A 16446-nucleotide genomic window follows, 5' to 3' on the forward strand; every position below is an offset into this window, starting at 1 on the left:
TCCCGCCGGCTCAGTCCCGGCAGCGCGTCGGCCGGGGATGCGGAGCCAGGAGCGAGGGTCCGAGTCCGGCGCGGGCTCCCGCCTGAGCAGCGCTCCCGACGCGAGCCGGCTGCATCCCGCCGCCCGCCCGCGGCCACCGGGGACATGCGGAGGTGCGCGGCTGGCCCGTCCCGGGCCCGGCTCGTCCCGAGGCAGCTGAGCGTCTTCCGAGCCCGCCCCCGGGCGGCAGAGCAGGTGCCAGGAGCCGCCGCCCTAGCCCGGGCCAGGAGAGCGCGGGGAAGAGGGGCGCCGAGGGGCTCGGCAGGGGACAAGGACCCATGGGTGAGGACCCTCCCTCCCTCTGGCTCACCAGGGCCTGGTCCCTCTTTTTTTTTTTTTTTTTTCTTTTGCCGGGGTGTGTGCGGGAGTAAACTTGGGGAGGAAAAGGAGGAAGGTGACATTCATGAAGCACCTAAAAGGTGACAGGAGCCATGCACTCAATCCTCAAAACCATTCTGCCCAAAGCGGTTTGGTCTGCATTTCACAGACCAGGAAAGGAAAACATGAAAGTAGATGATCCAAAGTCACAAGATAAGTGAGCACCAAATGGGAGTCTCCAGTCTGCTCCTAGGAAAGGGCCCTGGGGTCAGGGGACAGCAGGAAAGCCTGCTGGGGAGATTTCAGTATGGGTGGCTGAGGGTCATTTCTGATTCCCTTACAGAATCAGCACCCAGGGTGCGACGTGCACACAGGTGCATGAAGACAACCAGAGAGGGCAGGAGGCAGGGCTGGTGGCATGACCCAAGAGTCCTGCCACCTTCCATATTAGGGAAATGATGAGTAAGAGAGTAAACGGCAGAGAAAGGACCCTGGAATCCAGAGAGACTCACGTGCTGCTCAACCATCCTTGTTCTTAGGGCAGGCTGGGGTGGACAGGTGACCAGAGACAAGTCCCAGGTGGAAGCATCCTCCATGCCTTGACCACAGGAGTAGGGCACTGAGCTGCCACCCACTCCCAGCAAGTCTTCCTGGTCTTCTACACACGGACTCAGCCTGCCTCAGGGCCTTTGCCCTGGCTGTTCCCTCAGCCTGGAACACACCCTTGACCTTCACAGAACTGCTCCTGGAAACTCAGGCCTCAGCTCAGGTGTTCCCTCCCCAGGCCCCCCTTTCCCTGATCCATCATGCTTCATCTCGCACCCTGTATATTTCCCTCTGAGTCCAGCTCCCAGGTTGCATTTCTCTCCTTTGACATTTACCTGTCTTGCCCCCGAGGTCAGGGCCTTTATTTCCTCCAAAACACCAGCGCAAAGCTTGATGCATGCCTAGCAGATGCTCAATAAACAGTTGTGGAATGAATGAATGAATGAATGAATGAATTCATTTCCACTTTAAAGACTGAACAATTTTATTTCATTTTTTAAAATTTCTTTTTGTAGTTGTAGATGGACAGAATGCCTTTATTTATTTATTTATTTATTTACTATGGTACTGAGGACTGAATGCATGCTAGGCAAGCACTCTGTCGCTGAGCTACAGCCCCAGCCCAAGACTGAACACTTTAAATGGGTGAATTGTGTGGTACACGAACTATGTCTCAATAAAACAGTTGCCAGAAAGTTTTTTCAACAAAAGTAAATCCAGGTTGGTCATGACAACCACGGTATATACCCTGTGTACTGGCCACCCCACGGTCCCTCATCCTTGAACTTGATCTACACTGCTTACTGTCCACACCCAGTGTCTGTCAATGGAGAACTGCAGTTGCTCGGACTTGGAAGGGATCTTAGAGGTCACCCTGTCCCTTTTGTAGCAACCCTGAGTCTCCGGTCTCTGCTTGAACATGCCCATGACAAGGAGCTCACTAGCTCACCAGAGAGGGCCATTGCACTATTAACTAATACCTTCCTGGAGGGGGGTGCAATCTGTCTTCCAATAATGCCCACTCAGGGATCTTAGATCTACTCCCTGGTGACAGGAAAGGTGCACTCCACCTTCACAGTCAGGCCGCATGGCTGCCAGCTTCTTCCAGAGAGTTCTCCTCTCCCAGCTAAAGAGACCCATCTTCCTCAGTAGTGTGACACAGCCTCCTCCTCCAGGAAGTTTTCAAAGAGGTGGCTACTGATATTCTCCCAGGGCATCTTGAGTGGGTTAGGGACCATTTATTTCTAAATGTTTTTTAATTGTCAATGGACTTTCATTTTATTTATTTATATGTGGTGCTGAGAATCAAACCCAGTGCCTCACCCATGCTAGGCAAGCGCTCTAACTACTGAGCTACCATCCCAGCCCTGGGACCATTTATTTACTGCATTTATCACCAGGTCAACTGTCTCCCCCAAACCCTGCATCAGCTGCCCCAGGACACTGAGCCCCTCCCCCAACCAGGGTCATTCTGGGACTTTCCTGTCTGCGCAGTACCTGACCCGAGTTATCAACTTAATAGAGCTTGGCGGAGTGGATGGTTTCCAAGTTCTTCGTTACCCCAGCCACACCCCTCTGAACTTATTCCGGCTTTCCCTGTCCTCCTGAGAACAGACCAGCACCTCCTCGGGCCTCCACCCAGTCCTCTATTGATGCTGCCGCCCCTTAACTTCTTCTGCGGACTTGAATTAGCTCCACACTGAGCTGAGGGTCCATGAAACTTGGGGTGATCCAGCCCCCTAGGATTTTGGTACTGGAGATGGAACCTAGGGGTGCTTAACCACTGAGCCACATCCCCAGCTCTTGTTATTTTGAGACAGGGTCTCCCTAAGTTGCTCAGGGACTCACTGATTTGCTGAGGTTGACCTTGAACTTGTGATCTTCCTGCTTCAGCCTCCCAAGTCAGAGTCATTGGGATTCCAGGTGTGTGCGCCATGCCCTGCTCCCTTGGAGTTTATTTTTTCTTTCTTCCTTCTTCCTTTCCCCCTTCCTTCCTCCATTTTATTCTCTCCCCTTCTTTCTTTCTTTTCTTTTTTTTTTTTAATTAGATTTTTTTTTTCAGTGCTGGGGATGGAACCCAGGGCCTCCCACATGCTAGGCAACTTTACAAGAGAGGGAGCCACATCCCAGAAGGCTTCCCTTCTGGGAAGGAGGGGCTCTGCCACAGGACGAATACTGAGCGACAGCCCCAGCCCAGAGTGATTTCTCAATCTGTAAGCACCAGAACTTATGTGTATGCAGCTGGCTCTCTGTTCTGCCCAGCCTGTGGAAATCACTCGGCATGACCACAGGTGCCAGCTTAGGGCCACCCACAAAGACATGGCTTCACCTAGTTACCTAGGATAACACAGCCCTAAACACCAACCCTGCACACACACACACACACACACACACACACAAAACAGTACTGTTTGTGTTCCAGACCTTTCTCACACCTTTATCAACTCGTTTTATCCTCCTGATACCATCAAAAGGTCACCAGGACTCTCCACATTTTGCAGATGCAGACAGAGAAGCTCTGAGAGGTTAATTTACCTGTCCAAGTCACACAGCTAGGGAGGCGGAGCTGGAATTTGAACCTCATCTGATTGGGGTCAAAGTCTCAGCTCTTTCCTCTATGCCAAGGTGCCCCCAAAGGCCTCATCACAGTATGCCTAGTGACTTTTCCCCCTAAAGGTAGGGTGAGGAGGAAGAAAACCTTTACATAGTAATAGTGCTCTGTGGTGCTGGCCCTCCCTTGCCCACCTACCCCTGGCTCAATGAAGGATTCAGTCCCCACACCCCCTTTCCAGTTACTGCCCTCCTCTGGCCAGAGAATGACCCAGAGTCTAAATAAAACCCCTGAGTCTCCCGTTTGGCTAGTCCAGTTCTTACCAATGCCCAGTCTCATCCCCTTATCTCCTCTTCCCCTCTTCTGTCTATGTATGAATCCCCAGCCCCAAATCAGTGCCCAGCACTCAGAGGGAAACCAATCCACATGGCTGGATTTGAGGAATAAAGCAGCTCAACTACAGGTGTGAAAGAAAATGGATCAGGTGACTTGCTCTGGCTGTGTGACTTTGGGCAGGTTACTTCCCCTCTCTGAACTTCAGTTTCCTTATCTGTAAAACATTTAATACATTGTAAAGGGCGATGTGAGATCATGCCTGTGGAACGCCCAACATCATAGGTGACCAAATAATAGTGGGTGTCACTAATTAGGTGTTTCTGGTCCCCGCTTTGGACGCAGGGACACTGAGGCTCAAAGAGGTGGACAGACTTATGTAACCAACATCAGCCAAACTTGGAAGGGGCCCATGCAGAAAGGGAGCCGCAGCTCTTTTCCCTGCTCCAGGGGATTCCCCTGAGGGCTCAATAAATATAACTTATTCTGCAAAGGGATATGAGATGGTTCCAGTGACTGTTCTTAATAATAACACCAAGGGCCCCGGGTTACCAGGGTTCAGGTGAGGAGCCACGGTCTCCTGTCCCACCAGCAGTTTCTCCAATCTGCTGAGAGCCCAGACTGGGGTCAGGATATGCAGTGTTAATTCTGGGTTCCAAGAAGGTGGGAGAAGCCCCAGCCGTGGGCCAGCCTGCTCCACCCCGTGCATCCTGGGTCCTTTCTGCTCCCACTGAAAGGGCAGATTCAATCCTGACTTGAACAAGGCCACCCCTCCCCTCCCCCATCCTTTGCCTCCTAAAATAGCCCAGAGCCACCATGTGGCCAGGGCGGCTCCCCACTGGTTGCAAATCCCCCTGAAATCAAATCCCCATCCTGCCCCAAGCAAGACGGGCACCACCTCCTGCCATCACTGGCCAGGCTGCCCCCAATGGAAACCCGGACGCTCGTCCGTCCTTCACGGTGACCGGGACATAAATCCCCAATAACAAGACAGGCGCTGGGAACACAGAATCAGACACGGTGCTAATTGGTTTGCTTCTAGGCAGAGGTGATGTCGAGACGGCAGCAACCCACCTTGGTTTCCCAGCCATAAATCGGGTGGGACGACAGGATGACCTCCCGGGTCCCAGCAGCCTCCTAACCAGACTCCTCAGAAGCACCTTTCTAGAATATTAAATGTCCCGATGTCAAAGGGAAGGGTTGGGACCTCCTGGTCCAGGTCTCGAAGGAGGCCCACCTGATCCCTGTGAAGATCTAGGAAACGAGGTGCATGGTCCTTCCCAGCGCAGGAGGGGCGGAGGGTGGGGCGGAGGTCCCAGTCCAGCGCCCTCAACCTGCTCCTCAGTGAGGTGTGTAATGGGTTCTTGGACGAGCTGGAGGTCCGAGCTGGAGGTGCTCGGTGTGCAGTAATCAGGAGAGATTAGCACATTAAACTTTCAAAGGCTTTGCTCAAAAAAAGAGGCCCAGCAGCTGACACCCTCACTCCCTGACTTCCCCACCGCCCCCTCTCCTGGCCACAGCGGGAGGGGTTACAGATCCGGGTCCCAGGAGGCTCCCGTCGGCACAGCCAGAGGCAGGGGGATGGACCAGATGACCTCTCCAGGGCCCAGCAGCTTCTGAATTGGGGTGAGATGGAAGGGGAGGCTGCAGGGGAGTGGGATAAATGTGTCTGCCAGTATAGTTTGGAGGAACAGGCTTACTCTGGAATCGGGCAGACTCGGCCCCTCTCTGTTTTTTTGTTCTTTTTTTCAACCTGTAAAGTGGGGTAATAATAACAACAAGACCTAATAATAACTTCCCTGATCCAAGGCTGACATCTGAGAAAATTAAGGAAGATAACATGTAAAAAATATCCTGCAAACTGCAAAATACCCCTTGCTACATGAGGGATGAAATCATTATTTACAGCAGGAGGGATTAGACTGCAGAAAGAACTTCCTCACAGCTGTGCATTGGAAACCAATGGGGGAGAAAAAGGAAAAGGAAGACAAGTTGATCTGGATCAAATGCCAAAAACTCCATCCAGATCCCCTCACCCAACCTCAGGTGCCCGTTGTAACGTCCAGGCCCCTCCTCTCTTGCCCTTCATCTTGCCTCCCAAAGCTGCCAGCTAGCCCCACTCCTTCTCAGTCCAGAGTTGCACCCAATTTGTGTTTGTTGCCAACGCAATGGAAATTATCTCAACCTTACCCAGCTTGGCAGAGCTGCCTCCGGGGGGCAGGAGAACCAGAACTGGAAGAAACAAAGCTGGGAATTGGGGTGTCTAACAGCAGGGACAACCTCTTCCAGCAGCAGTCTAGGAGGTGGTCAGCTTACCCAGAGGACTTCCTCATATTGCCCCCTGGAAAGGAAGGTGGAGGCTGAGGGACCTTGGGTCCTCACTGGACCTTGGCTACCTCCCCTCTTACTTAAAGAGCTGCATTTAGAAGATGCCTGCAGAGGCCCTGACAAGCTGCCAGGATCAACCCTGCAGAAATTAAGACCTCCTTGACCCACCTTCATTTCCTGAAGCTTTTATTTAATTAGTTTGTCCAGCAGGACCCTCCCCGTCCCCCCCCACTGGGCCTTGGGTCCTTTTCCCTCCCTCACAGTGAAAAACCACCTAACCCACTAAGGAGGGAGGTGGGAGGCTGAGCATGACCCTGAGAATCAGGTCCGGGGCAGGAAGGAGGGGAGGCCTCCATGCCCGTTGCAGGGGGACGGTGGGGTGGCCGTGGCCCACCTTGTTGGCCAGGGAGCAGCTCTGACCACATCAAGGTGCCTCCTTTCGATCAGCGCGAGGGCCTGAGCACACAGCAGAGCAGGAAGAAGGGGCCTTTCCAACCCGCTGAGGGGTTCCAAGAGGAAGGGCTGTGTCAACACGTCCTGTGCCCCAGGCCCTCCCCGCAGTCCCCAGAGGCTCCCCAGCAGAGCTGCTCTAAGCCTCCACAGAGGACAGAACCTGGCCTCTGGAGCCGTCAGGCCGGGAGCAAGTTATTTCACCTCTCCATCTGTAAAATGGGCCCAACAGTCGGTGCCTGGTGGGGCTGTGGGGACAACTGAGAGGTCCTATAGGGATAGTGTCGCCCTCGGTGCTTGACACGGAGCAGGAGCAGGAGCTCGATGCATTTGCTCAATAAACGTCAGGCTTGAAGACCGGTGGTCAGGCAGGGCCTCTCTGTGGAGGGGACAGTTCAGCCCAGATCTGGCTGATAGAGGGGCAGGCCTGCCTGGGGGTCCCTGCTATGGTCACTAGTGGAACCACCTGGGCAGCTCGGGCAACTTCTGAGGTCTGAGTCCCAAGGGTTCTGACGGGCTTGGGTTGGGTGCGTCCTGAGCGTCAGGACATTTAAATGGTTCTCAGGTGATTCTGATGTGAGGCTGAGGGTGAGACCCTCACGCCTGGCAGGCTTCCGAGTACATGCTGGGCCACTGGGGAACTTGTGGCTTGCTTTGCCAGGTCCCAGGGCCTCCAGCTTAAAGGGTGAGGCCCAGTTCTGCCTTTTCAGCAAGCATCCAGATGATTCCGAAGGGCAGACGATGTAGAGATGCATTTAGGGGAGCATGTCTGGGCCCCGAGCTTGGGCCTTGTACTTGGTGTCTGGCTGGACCCTGGGTGCCAGGGGGCAGAGCTGGTTTGTCCATAGCACAGGGCACCCAGCCTGGTGCCTCACAGATTACGAACCATCCTTGTTAAAGGAATGTCCCAGCCTCCACATGGTTTCCACAATTGGACCAAGAGCGGTCGGGTTGTGACCTGCCATTCTTGATCCCGGCTCCACCACCTGCCTTGGGGCTCTGGTCCTGGGATTCCTCCTGGGGAGTCGGACTGTCTCCCTTCTGCTGCCCCTTGCTCTGCCCTAAGGGTCTAACCCAGGCACAGGAGACAAGGTACAGTTATGGCCAGGTCATCCTGGAAGTGCCCCTCCATCTCGGTGAAGACCGAGGACCCCTCCATCCACTTCCGGTGCCTGGTCTAAGAGATGTCCATCCCTTCCCAGAAGCAGGGTGGTCCGCCATACCCCTGGGCTCGAATCCTACCTCGGCTACTTCCTAGCTGCATGCCTTTGACCACCCCCGTGCCTCAGTTTCCCCATCTGTCAAATAAGGATAAATAGTACCTCACTTAGTGGGTCGTTATTCGGCTTCAATGAGTCAATAAAGCTTTTAGCAAATAGGCACATAGTGATCACCATGTGAGGGTCCTGACCACGTGGGATTCAGATATCTATGTTATAGGTGAGCAAGGTGAGCATCAAGAAGTGACTTGCCCCAGAAGACACTCCAAACCTCAGGTCTGTGTCCCTTCAAGCCTTCTCCCTTCCAGCACCCCAGGCCACCTCCCTCCCTGCTCAGATGCCTAGCCTGGCCCAGGTGGGCTCCGTGCCCCACATCAACAGAGGCCCCTTTGTACTCCTACCCAGGGTCACACCCCGAGCTCGGAGCCACAGTGGGACAAGCACCCTGTGTCTGGGTCTGTTTCTCCGCCAGGTCTGTGGCTGCCCGGCAGCTCCAGCCACGTGACTCTGGGTTGGAGGGCCCATCCCATCCCTTCCTGTCCCCCACCGAAACCTCAGGAGGGCTTCCCAGACCCTTGGCAGCAGCCATGTTCAGCGTGGGGGGAGCTGGGGAGCCAGGGAGGGAGTCCCAGGGAGGCCGCCTCAGCTCTTGGTGTCTACCCTGTGCAAACTGTGGGGGCCAGATTCTGGGATGTCAGAGGCCTGGAGCTGCCTTTATACTAAGGGGAAGGGGGGTGGGGAAGACCCAGGGTCTCTCTGGTTCTGTGGGGAGGGCTGTGTGGGGACTCTGGGGAATGGGACAGGGACTGCACCGTCCTTTCTACTCTCCTAATCTTTCCTCAATTCTTGTCTTTACTACCTGAATGGGGGCGGGGAGTAGTCTCCTCACCTGGTCTCCCTTTCTCCAACCCTCCACCTCCTCTTCCTACCAGAGTTTGTCACGTAGCCTGAAGGAGTATTTTCTTTTGGGGGGGGGAGGGACAAGGGATTGAGCCCAGGAACACTTAACCACTGAGCCACATCCCCAGCCCTCCTCCTTAATTCTTTATTTTAAGACAGGGTCTCACTAAATTGCTTAAGGCTGAAGCTGGCTTTGAACTTATAATCCTCCTGCCTCAGCCTCTGGAGCCGCTGGGATTATAGGTATGCTCCACTGCACCTGGCTGAAGGAGGCTTTTAAAAAGCCAAATCTGGGCTGGGGATATAGCTCAGTGGTAGAACACCCGCCTAGTATGAGACCCCAGGTCCATCCCCAGCACAGCAAGGAAAAAACAAAACCGAAAAGAAAAAAAATCCAATCATGTCATTCATCTGCCTAAATGCTCCAACAGTGTCTCCTCCACCTTGGGAACACCCCTTCCCTAGCCTGGAAGATCTAGCTTCACCAGCCTCCCTCAAACCCGTCTCTCCCAGCTGCCCCTTCCACTGGGTTCCTCCCACAGATTAATTGGGATATAAATACTACTTGCCACTAAATATATTACTGGTAGAAGTAGCACTGACAACCACTAGAACTTTCTTGCATGCAAGGAAACTCATCATTGACTAAAACGGACAGAAGCATCAAATCTTGACCACAAATATATCTATTTTTTAATTTAAATCTTCCCAAAGTGGAGGGGGTTACCCATTCAATCACATAATGGCACAGCCTCGTTCGTGTCCAGATCCTGTAACTCCCAAATTGATGGATGAATCTAATTCTGGCAGCAAACTATATAAGGAATTGATGCTGATAAAAAAAAAATAGTTTTGGTGAAATTAAAATGGAATGAAAAACATGGAAATCTGTTTAACTGTATCATAGGGGGAAAATGGAAAAATCAGATCAAGGAATGAAGTTGGATGAATAGAGTTCAAAGTGGAAAACACCTTCCCCCCACCCCAACGTCTTCAGTGTTAGCATGTTTTGGTTTTAAATGTTTGCATTCAAAACATTCTTGGGGTCAAAATGTCCAGATCAAAATATTCTGTGTTTCTCCAATCTATTTTCGTATGACTCCCCACCTTGCTGAGGATACCCCAGTCACACTGGGGCTCTTTCTGTCCCTGGAGCCAGCAAGTTCTCAAAAGCCAGTTCTTTCTGTCTTGTGGGCCATTTTCCTACCGGGTCCTTTCTCCTGCTTCTCTTGGCTGGTGCTGAAATATCCCCTCTATGAGAGGCCTTCCTTCAGTGCTAAAGTAGATTTTCTTCCCTGCTTTCTCTCTCTCTCTCTCTCTCTCTCTCTCTCTCTCTCTCTCTTTCTCTCTCTCTTTGGTACCACCAGGGATTGAACCCAGGGGCACTTAATTACTGAGCCACATCCCCAGCCCTATTTTGTATTTTATTTAGAGACAGGGTCTCACTGAGTTGCTTAGCACCTCGCTTTTGCTGAGGCTGGCTTTGAACTCGTGATCCTCCTGCCTCAGCCTCCTGACCAGCTGGCATTACAGGTATGCACTATCACACCTGGCTTCTTCTTTTCTCTTATTCACCTGTCTTATTCCTCATTCAATCCCCAGGGCAGAAGTTAGCAAGTGATACCTAGTAGGTGCTCAATAAACATTTGTTGAATTAGTCAATGTTCCTGGGGTGAGGAACAAGGGAGTGGGTTGGGGTTTATGGGACTCTGGGAGAAAAGAAAAACAGGGTGGAGACACATGGCCTTAGTTATGACACCAAGTTCTAGGGACACTCATTTTATCGGGAGAGGAGTAAAAGGAGACAAAACAGTGCTTCATGTGAGCCCTGTGCCCAATATCCCAAGGGCCATGTTCATGTGCCAACTGGCCAGCTGCCCCCGAGCTGGGCCACTCCCCCTGGGGCCTGGCTCCCACATTTGGCTGCTGGCCAGGCTATTTGGGGAAACTTCCTGATCCCCCCTCTGGCCTCTCTACCCCTACACCTCATCTTGCAGACCCGGAATAGCTGTCCCTAGCCTCAACCTAGGGACGGTTGCATTCCAAATTAGCACCCAGATGGTTAAAGTCATCTCTATAAGCTTCACTCCCCTCAGGAAGCTGGTAACTAGGACAGCAAGTCGCAGAATGAGGTCACAGGAATGCTACCTGCCTCTGCACTCCCTTCCCAGCACAGACACAGGGACCAGGAGACCAATGGAAGGTGTGTGAGGCGGGAGGTGAGGTGGGGGAGGGGAGGCTCAGGAGAGCCGCAGGTGGCTGCAGTCTGTGGCTCCCCTGTTCCCACGGGGCAGTTCGAGGCCTGCTGGGGAGGAGCTGTGGCTTTGGGGGGTCTGGAGTTGTGGGGGTCAAGGCCAGGTTCTGATGGAAGATACAGTCTAGGCATACTGCTTCGTCCTCTGAGCTTTGGTTGTCATCTGCAAAGAGGACTGTCACCTTTGTAGGTGCCCCTAGGACGGGACAAGGCAATTCTGTCTATGGGCCAAATTCCATAGGCATCCAAGGGATGGGTTTCCAGGGAGATGGCTTGCTCGGGACATGGGTCTAAGCCCTCTGGAGTGTTCTGGTCATCACTGTTCCCTCTGGGCCAATGAGGGAGCACAGGCAGGTGGGCAGCCTTCTCTCGCATTCTGAAGGCCACACCCCACACATCCCTCTCTGGGAACCCCTAGAAAACCCAAGGGTTCCGATTCCAACTGTTCCAGCACCTTCTCCTGGTATTTCCTGTCCCTTCCCAGAGGACCCACCAGCCTTCCCTCTGAGGCCAAAGTGTTCAGCTTGGGGCAGGGGAGGGAGTGGGCTGGCATCTGAGGAGATGGGCAGAGCTGAGATCAGGGTGTGGGAAATGAACTGGGGGTCCGAGGGAGGGCGACATGGACAGTGGGCGCAGGCCGCAGCTGGGCCTGGCCTCTTGCCTGGGCCTCTAGAGTAGGGAGAAGGGTCTGTGGAGTCAGGCCTCACCCCACCCAAGGAAACGTTAGTCAAATAAACAAACCAGCCAACACAGCAGGTCCTGTGCGAGAAGCCAGGAAGCGACTGGAGAGGCCAGCGGAGAAAGGGAGGCTGGGAGAGGGCAGGAGGCTGTTTAAACAGGCCCCCCTGGCCCAGGGCACTTGGCGGAAATGTTGGAACAGGGTGGGAGCGTACTGGTGGTTTGGAGCAGGAGGCTGGGGCCTGGGGTGGGTGGGTTGAGTTTGGCTGTTTCGAGGAAAAAGAAAAAAGTGTCGATTCAGCCCCACTTTGGTCAACGCCTCTTCTGAGGGAGACTCCCAGTCCCAACATCCTTCCATCAGCACAAGGTCAATCAGGTCAATTAGACAGACAAGGAACTCTCTGCTGCTCACTCTGAACGCTCGGCTCTGCTCCCAGGCCTATGACCCTGAGCCTTGTCTCTGAAGAACATTTCATTGTCTGAAGCCAGAGTCCCCAAGTTCTCAGCAGAGCAGCCAACATCTGTCCCTGCAGGGCAATCCCCTCCTGCCTGTTGCCGGAGGTGGAAGGGCCAGGAAGTGACAGCAGCCCCCCGGGATACTTTGCCACCTTCTTCTGCAACCCAGAGACACCTGGCTGTCCCGTTCCCCTGGGACTCCTCAAGCCAGCAAGATGCTCCACCAAATGCAGATGCAGGCTCAGAGGCTGAGATGGGGAGTTAAAGATGGAAAGAACTAGAAACTGAATGTGAGAACGTGTGTGTGTGAGAGAGACTGACAGAGAGACAGAAAGACGGAAAACATGTGAGAAAGAGAAAAAGCAAGGGGGAGAGAGAATAAGAGAGACACACAGAAAAAGACAGGAAGAGGAGCGAAGAGACAGGAGAGGACAGGTAGAGGAGCCAGGACAGAAGGACAAGGGGCAGGGACAGACAGACACACAGACTGAGGCAGGAAGAGGCTCCCAAGAACAGACAGAGCTTCGGGACCTGCAGGCGTTCCTGGGAGATCAGGGAAGCTCAAGGGCTGAAGAGCAGGCCTCGTGGGACTTGGGGGGAGTCCCAGGAGGGCGGTGCCGCCGCCTCCTGTCCCCAGCTGAATCACTGCAGGCGTCTGGCCCCCAGCCACTCTCAAGTAAGCCAACCCTTAGCCACTGGAGCTAGCGGGTCACCCGAGGTGAATGAAAAGTCACTGATAAGGGAGAGTCAGACTGTGCCGAGGGCCTGGGGGTCTGCACACTGTGTGTGACAAGGGAAAGTCGGAGATGGCACTTGAAGTGGTGTTTGAAGTAGGTGGCTGTGAGTCAGTGTAGGTGGGCATGCGGGCCGAGGTGAGTGTGTGTGCGTCTAGTAACACTGAGCATCTCATAGAACTAATGAGGCCAAGGTGGCAGGTTGGTCCCCAAACAGCCCAATCAGAATCAATGAGTGAGCAGAGACGGCCACAAAAGAGGCAGCTTGACTCTGTCTTCTGAACAGACGGCATGTCAGGTGCCACAGGGCATTCAACTCCAGTTGGGATCAACATGCCATTCGTTCCCGCCAGGGATGACCCCTGCTGCCCAGCCAGCTGGCCCCCACGCTCGTCTTTGTCCAAAGCCCAAGATCCAAACTCTCAAGAACCCACATTAAAGACGCACGGCCCTCCTCTGGCTGTGGGTGCAGTTCCTCTGGGAGGGCAGCAGGGATGGTGGTGTCTAGCCTGGTGTCCCCCGTCCTGTGTCCATCCCTCCTACTGCTGCAGCCCTCCTCGGCTCCCTCCTCACTCCTTGGGGCCAGTGAGGGCCGCCCCCTCTCCATCCTCTGGAGACAAGCCACTGCTCCTCCCCATCCTTTCCCACCCAAGCATCACAGGACATTTTTATAAATTGTCCCAATTTTGGGGTAGAGAATGAGGTCAGGAGGCCCAAGGGGGAACTGCTTGTTGGTGACAACTGACAATCTTCATTTCACCTTCAAACTCCTTTCTGGTCTAGGTGAGCTTGTCCCAAGCCCACTTTTAGAGGGGCACTACTATATTGGGGGACAGGGAGAGCAGGGAGGGAATTAACTAAATGGCACTTGTGGTCATAGACCGACCCCGTCATGCCACCTACAACATTTGCAGGGCCTGGGGCAAGAGAACCAATGTACCTTCCTAACAACCTGGAAGAACAAGTTCAAATTCAGATTTCTCTGCCACTTAGGAGTTATGCTCCAGAATGACACTGTGGTGTAAAGAGAGAGAGCTCCTCTCTCCCTCTAGCCCCAGCCACTCCCTACCCGCTGCCAGGTCCCACTGCCAGGTCCTTTCTGTGCAGCCAGGGACTTCCATGCATGGACCAGACACCCAGCCTTGCGTCCTAGTGCCATGCACACCTGCAATCAGCCACCCTTTCATCTGTCCCTCAGGCCTACAGGTACACTCTCTAGGGGCACGACCTGCCCTCAGAAGAAGGGATTCAGAGAACAGTGGCTCAGACTGGGATCCAGCGAGAGCATCCCAGCAGAGCCCTCCCAAGCTGCAGGTCTGGAGAGCGGAGTCCTGAGACACATTCACCTCCTGGATCCTGGGGCCTCCTTACTGGAGTGGAGCCCTTGAAAGCGTCCAGCCTAGGGCATGGGTACCTCCTCCCTTCACCAGGTTTAAGGGTGCTACTGGACCCAGCCTTCCCTGGGCTCTGGCCAGGGACTGAAGCTGTCTTTCCATTGGAGGGCAGCTTGGACAATCCCCAGGCAGGACTTTCAGTCACTCGTATTATTTATCTTCCTGGAAAAATTTAGTGCGGCTTGATCCCAACTTTCGGATTTCTGGAGGCAGAGAGGGGTGGGGAGGTAGTGCCAAATGGGCACTTTTTTCTCAAATTGGGTCTCCAAGCCAGAGCTTGTTCCACTGAGGCGCAGCCCCAAGTGGGCTCCTGCTGCTTACTGGTCCCTGCCCTGGCCGGGGCCCTCTCCCCACCCTGGAGATAAAAGGCGACACAAACAGAGTGACTAAGCAAGGAGGTGAGGGGCCCTGGGTAGCCCAGACATGGCCAGAGATCCAGACACCAGCAGGGGGCAGGGGCTAGTGGGGGTGATGATGAAGGCCATCATTCTTCTCTGGCCAAACTTTTAAAAAAATTTCCACCCCACCCCACCCCACCCCACCCCACCCCCTGCAGATCGGCTTTGCTGTCCTACACATGAGGGGACACTTGTTGAGCCTCACCAGGCGCCAGGCACTGTGCTAAGCATTTTACATGCGTATTCTCCTTTAATCCCTGCAACCACCCTATGAGGTGGATTCTATTATTATCCCCATTTTACAGGTGAGGAAGCAAACTCAAAGGTTAAGTAACTTGTCCAAGGTCACAGTAGGTAAAGGCAATAGGACTCAATTTTAATGAACCCTCCGACCTCTACTTTCCCCACTATAGCACACTACCTCTTAGTAGCAAAGGATTGACACCAAAGCAGAAAGGATGAAGGTCAGATAGGAGGAAGAACTTCCTAACAATGATGGTTTGTGTGGGAGGAGACAATAAATGGAGGAATCTAGACAGACATGGAAGCCCCTTTCTCCCAATTGTGACCTGTTTTTGTCCAAAGGCTGTGATGTTCTCTGGAGGGTTCCTGGGGTCCCACCTGGAACCAGATAGCAGCACTGCCTCTGCTCTGTTCTGCAATCCAGCACTCTCGGCTTTACCCCAACCCTTCATCAAGACCCAAAGTTTGCCTCTCCTTTGTGGCTCAGAGCTCTAAGTGTCACATCCAAACTGTCAGCCTGGGATCTCCTCTTCCAGGAAGCTTTCTTTGAGGTCCTGGGAGGCAGGATCCTTTTCCAAAAGCCCAAATCTCAATAGTGGGGGTGCAGATGCACACCCTGTTTGCAATAAGGCCCCCATCTGTGATTGAGTCCACTGCCTGGTTCTGGTAGAGGGCCACTTAGTCGTATCCCAGGCCAGGCTCTCTGGGTTCACCTCTCTCTCACACACACATCTGTACGCAGATGTAAATAAATGATGCAGGTGTCCTGGGGCTCACAAGAAAACCGAGGCCCCAGCTCAGCTGTGCAGTGGCTCCTACCTCACTTACCCACAGAACAGACCCTGCCTGGTCACCCCACACTCTCTACCGCAGGGGAAGAGGTTGAGCCTGGATGAGGCACCGGGCACCCTGGGTCAACAAGGTTGCTCACTCCGGAGCTCTACAGTCACTCCCTCCCCATAACCTGCTCTCTTCCAGAAAACTGGGGTGCCCCAATGCCGAGCTCAGTCCTTTCTCAATCCCTCCGAGCCCCCCGCTGCATCAGGAGATCTAGCCGGGACCCTCAAACTTCCTCAGAGTTCACTAGCACCCAATAGATGCTCAGTGTCCCGTGCACTAAGCCCAGACAGGGATGTCCTCACTTGTCCCTTGAGGTTCCCCAGGTTCGAGACGAGAGCACGGGGTAGGTGGAAGGAGCTGCCTTTTTCTCTCGTGCTGCCCTCGAGGTCCTCGGCGTGGACCAGCCCGCGTCGCCGTCTTACCTGAGGGGCAGAGACGTAGCCCGCAGCGGCCACCTGCTCTCGCCTAGCTCAGAGCGCCGCGGCTTCGGGCTGGCAGGAGGGGGCGTGGCCAGGTTGGGGCGGGGCGAGGAGGGTCGGCCCAGCCCCACCCCCTTCTCCGCCGGGTGGAGTGGGCCGGCACTTTCAGGTGGGGAGGAAGGGGGCGCGTCCGGGCCGCTGGGGAGGGCCAGGAGCTCCGGTTCTTCTGAGGACCGAGGGGGTGGGTCACATGGATCCTGAGGACCCCATGAAATCCCTGCTTCAGGCAGCGTCTTCCAGAGGCCCTGGAGCCCCAGCGACGCCCTATGAAGACCCCTCCCTTGA

At 54.2% G+C, this 16446-nt stretch overlaps 1 protein-coding gene across 3 annotated transcripts in view; it reads right to left on the reverse strand.

The window, feature by feature from the left end:
• Positions 1-16175, reverse strand: part of Znf385c (zinc finger protein 385C) — a 52533-nt gene extending 36358 nt beyond the window's left edge. For all 3 annotated transcript variants that reach the window (XM_046446529.1, XM_046446530.1, XM_046446528.1), the window contains exon 1: positions 16105-16175. The gene's annotated coding sequence lies outside the window, so the exon portion shown is untranslated. The remainder of the gene's footprint in view (positions 1-16104) is intronic.
• Positions 16176-16446: the final 271 nt, after the last annotated feature.

Source organism: Marmota monax, unplaced genomic scaffold, assembly GCF_021218885.2.
Source record: "Marmota monax isolate L192 unplaced genomic scaffold, Marmota_monax_Labrador192_F-V1.1 WCK01_AAM20220418_F8-fsc00346, whole genome shotgun sequence".
NCBI classification, from domain to species: Eukaryota; Metazoa; Chordata; class Mammalia; order Rodentia; family Sciuridae; genus Marmota; species Marmota monax.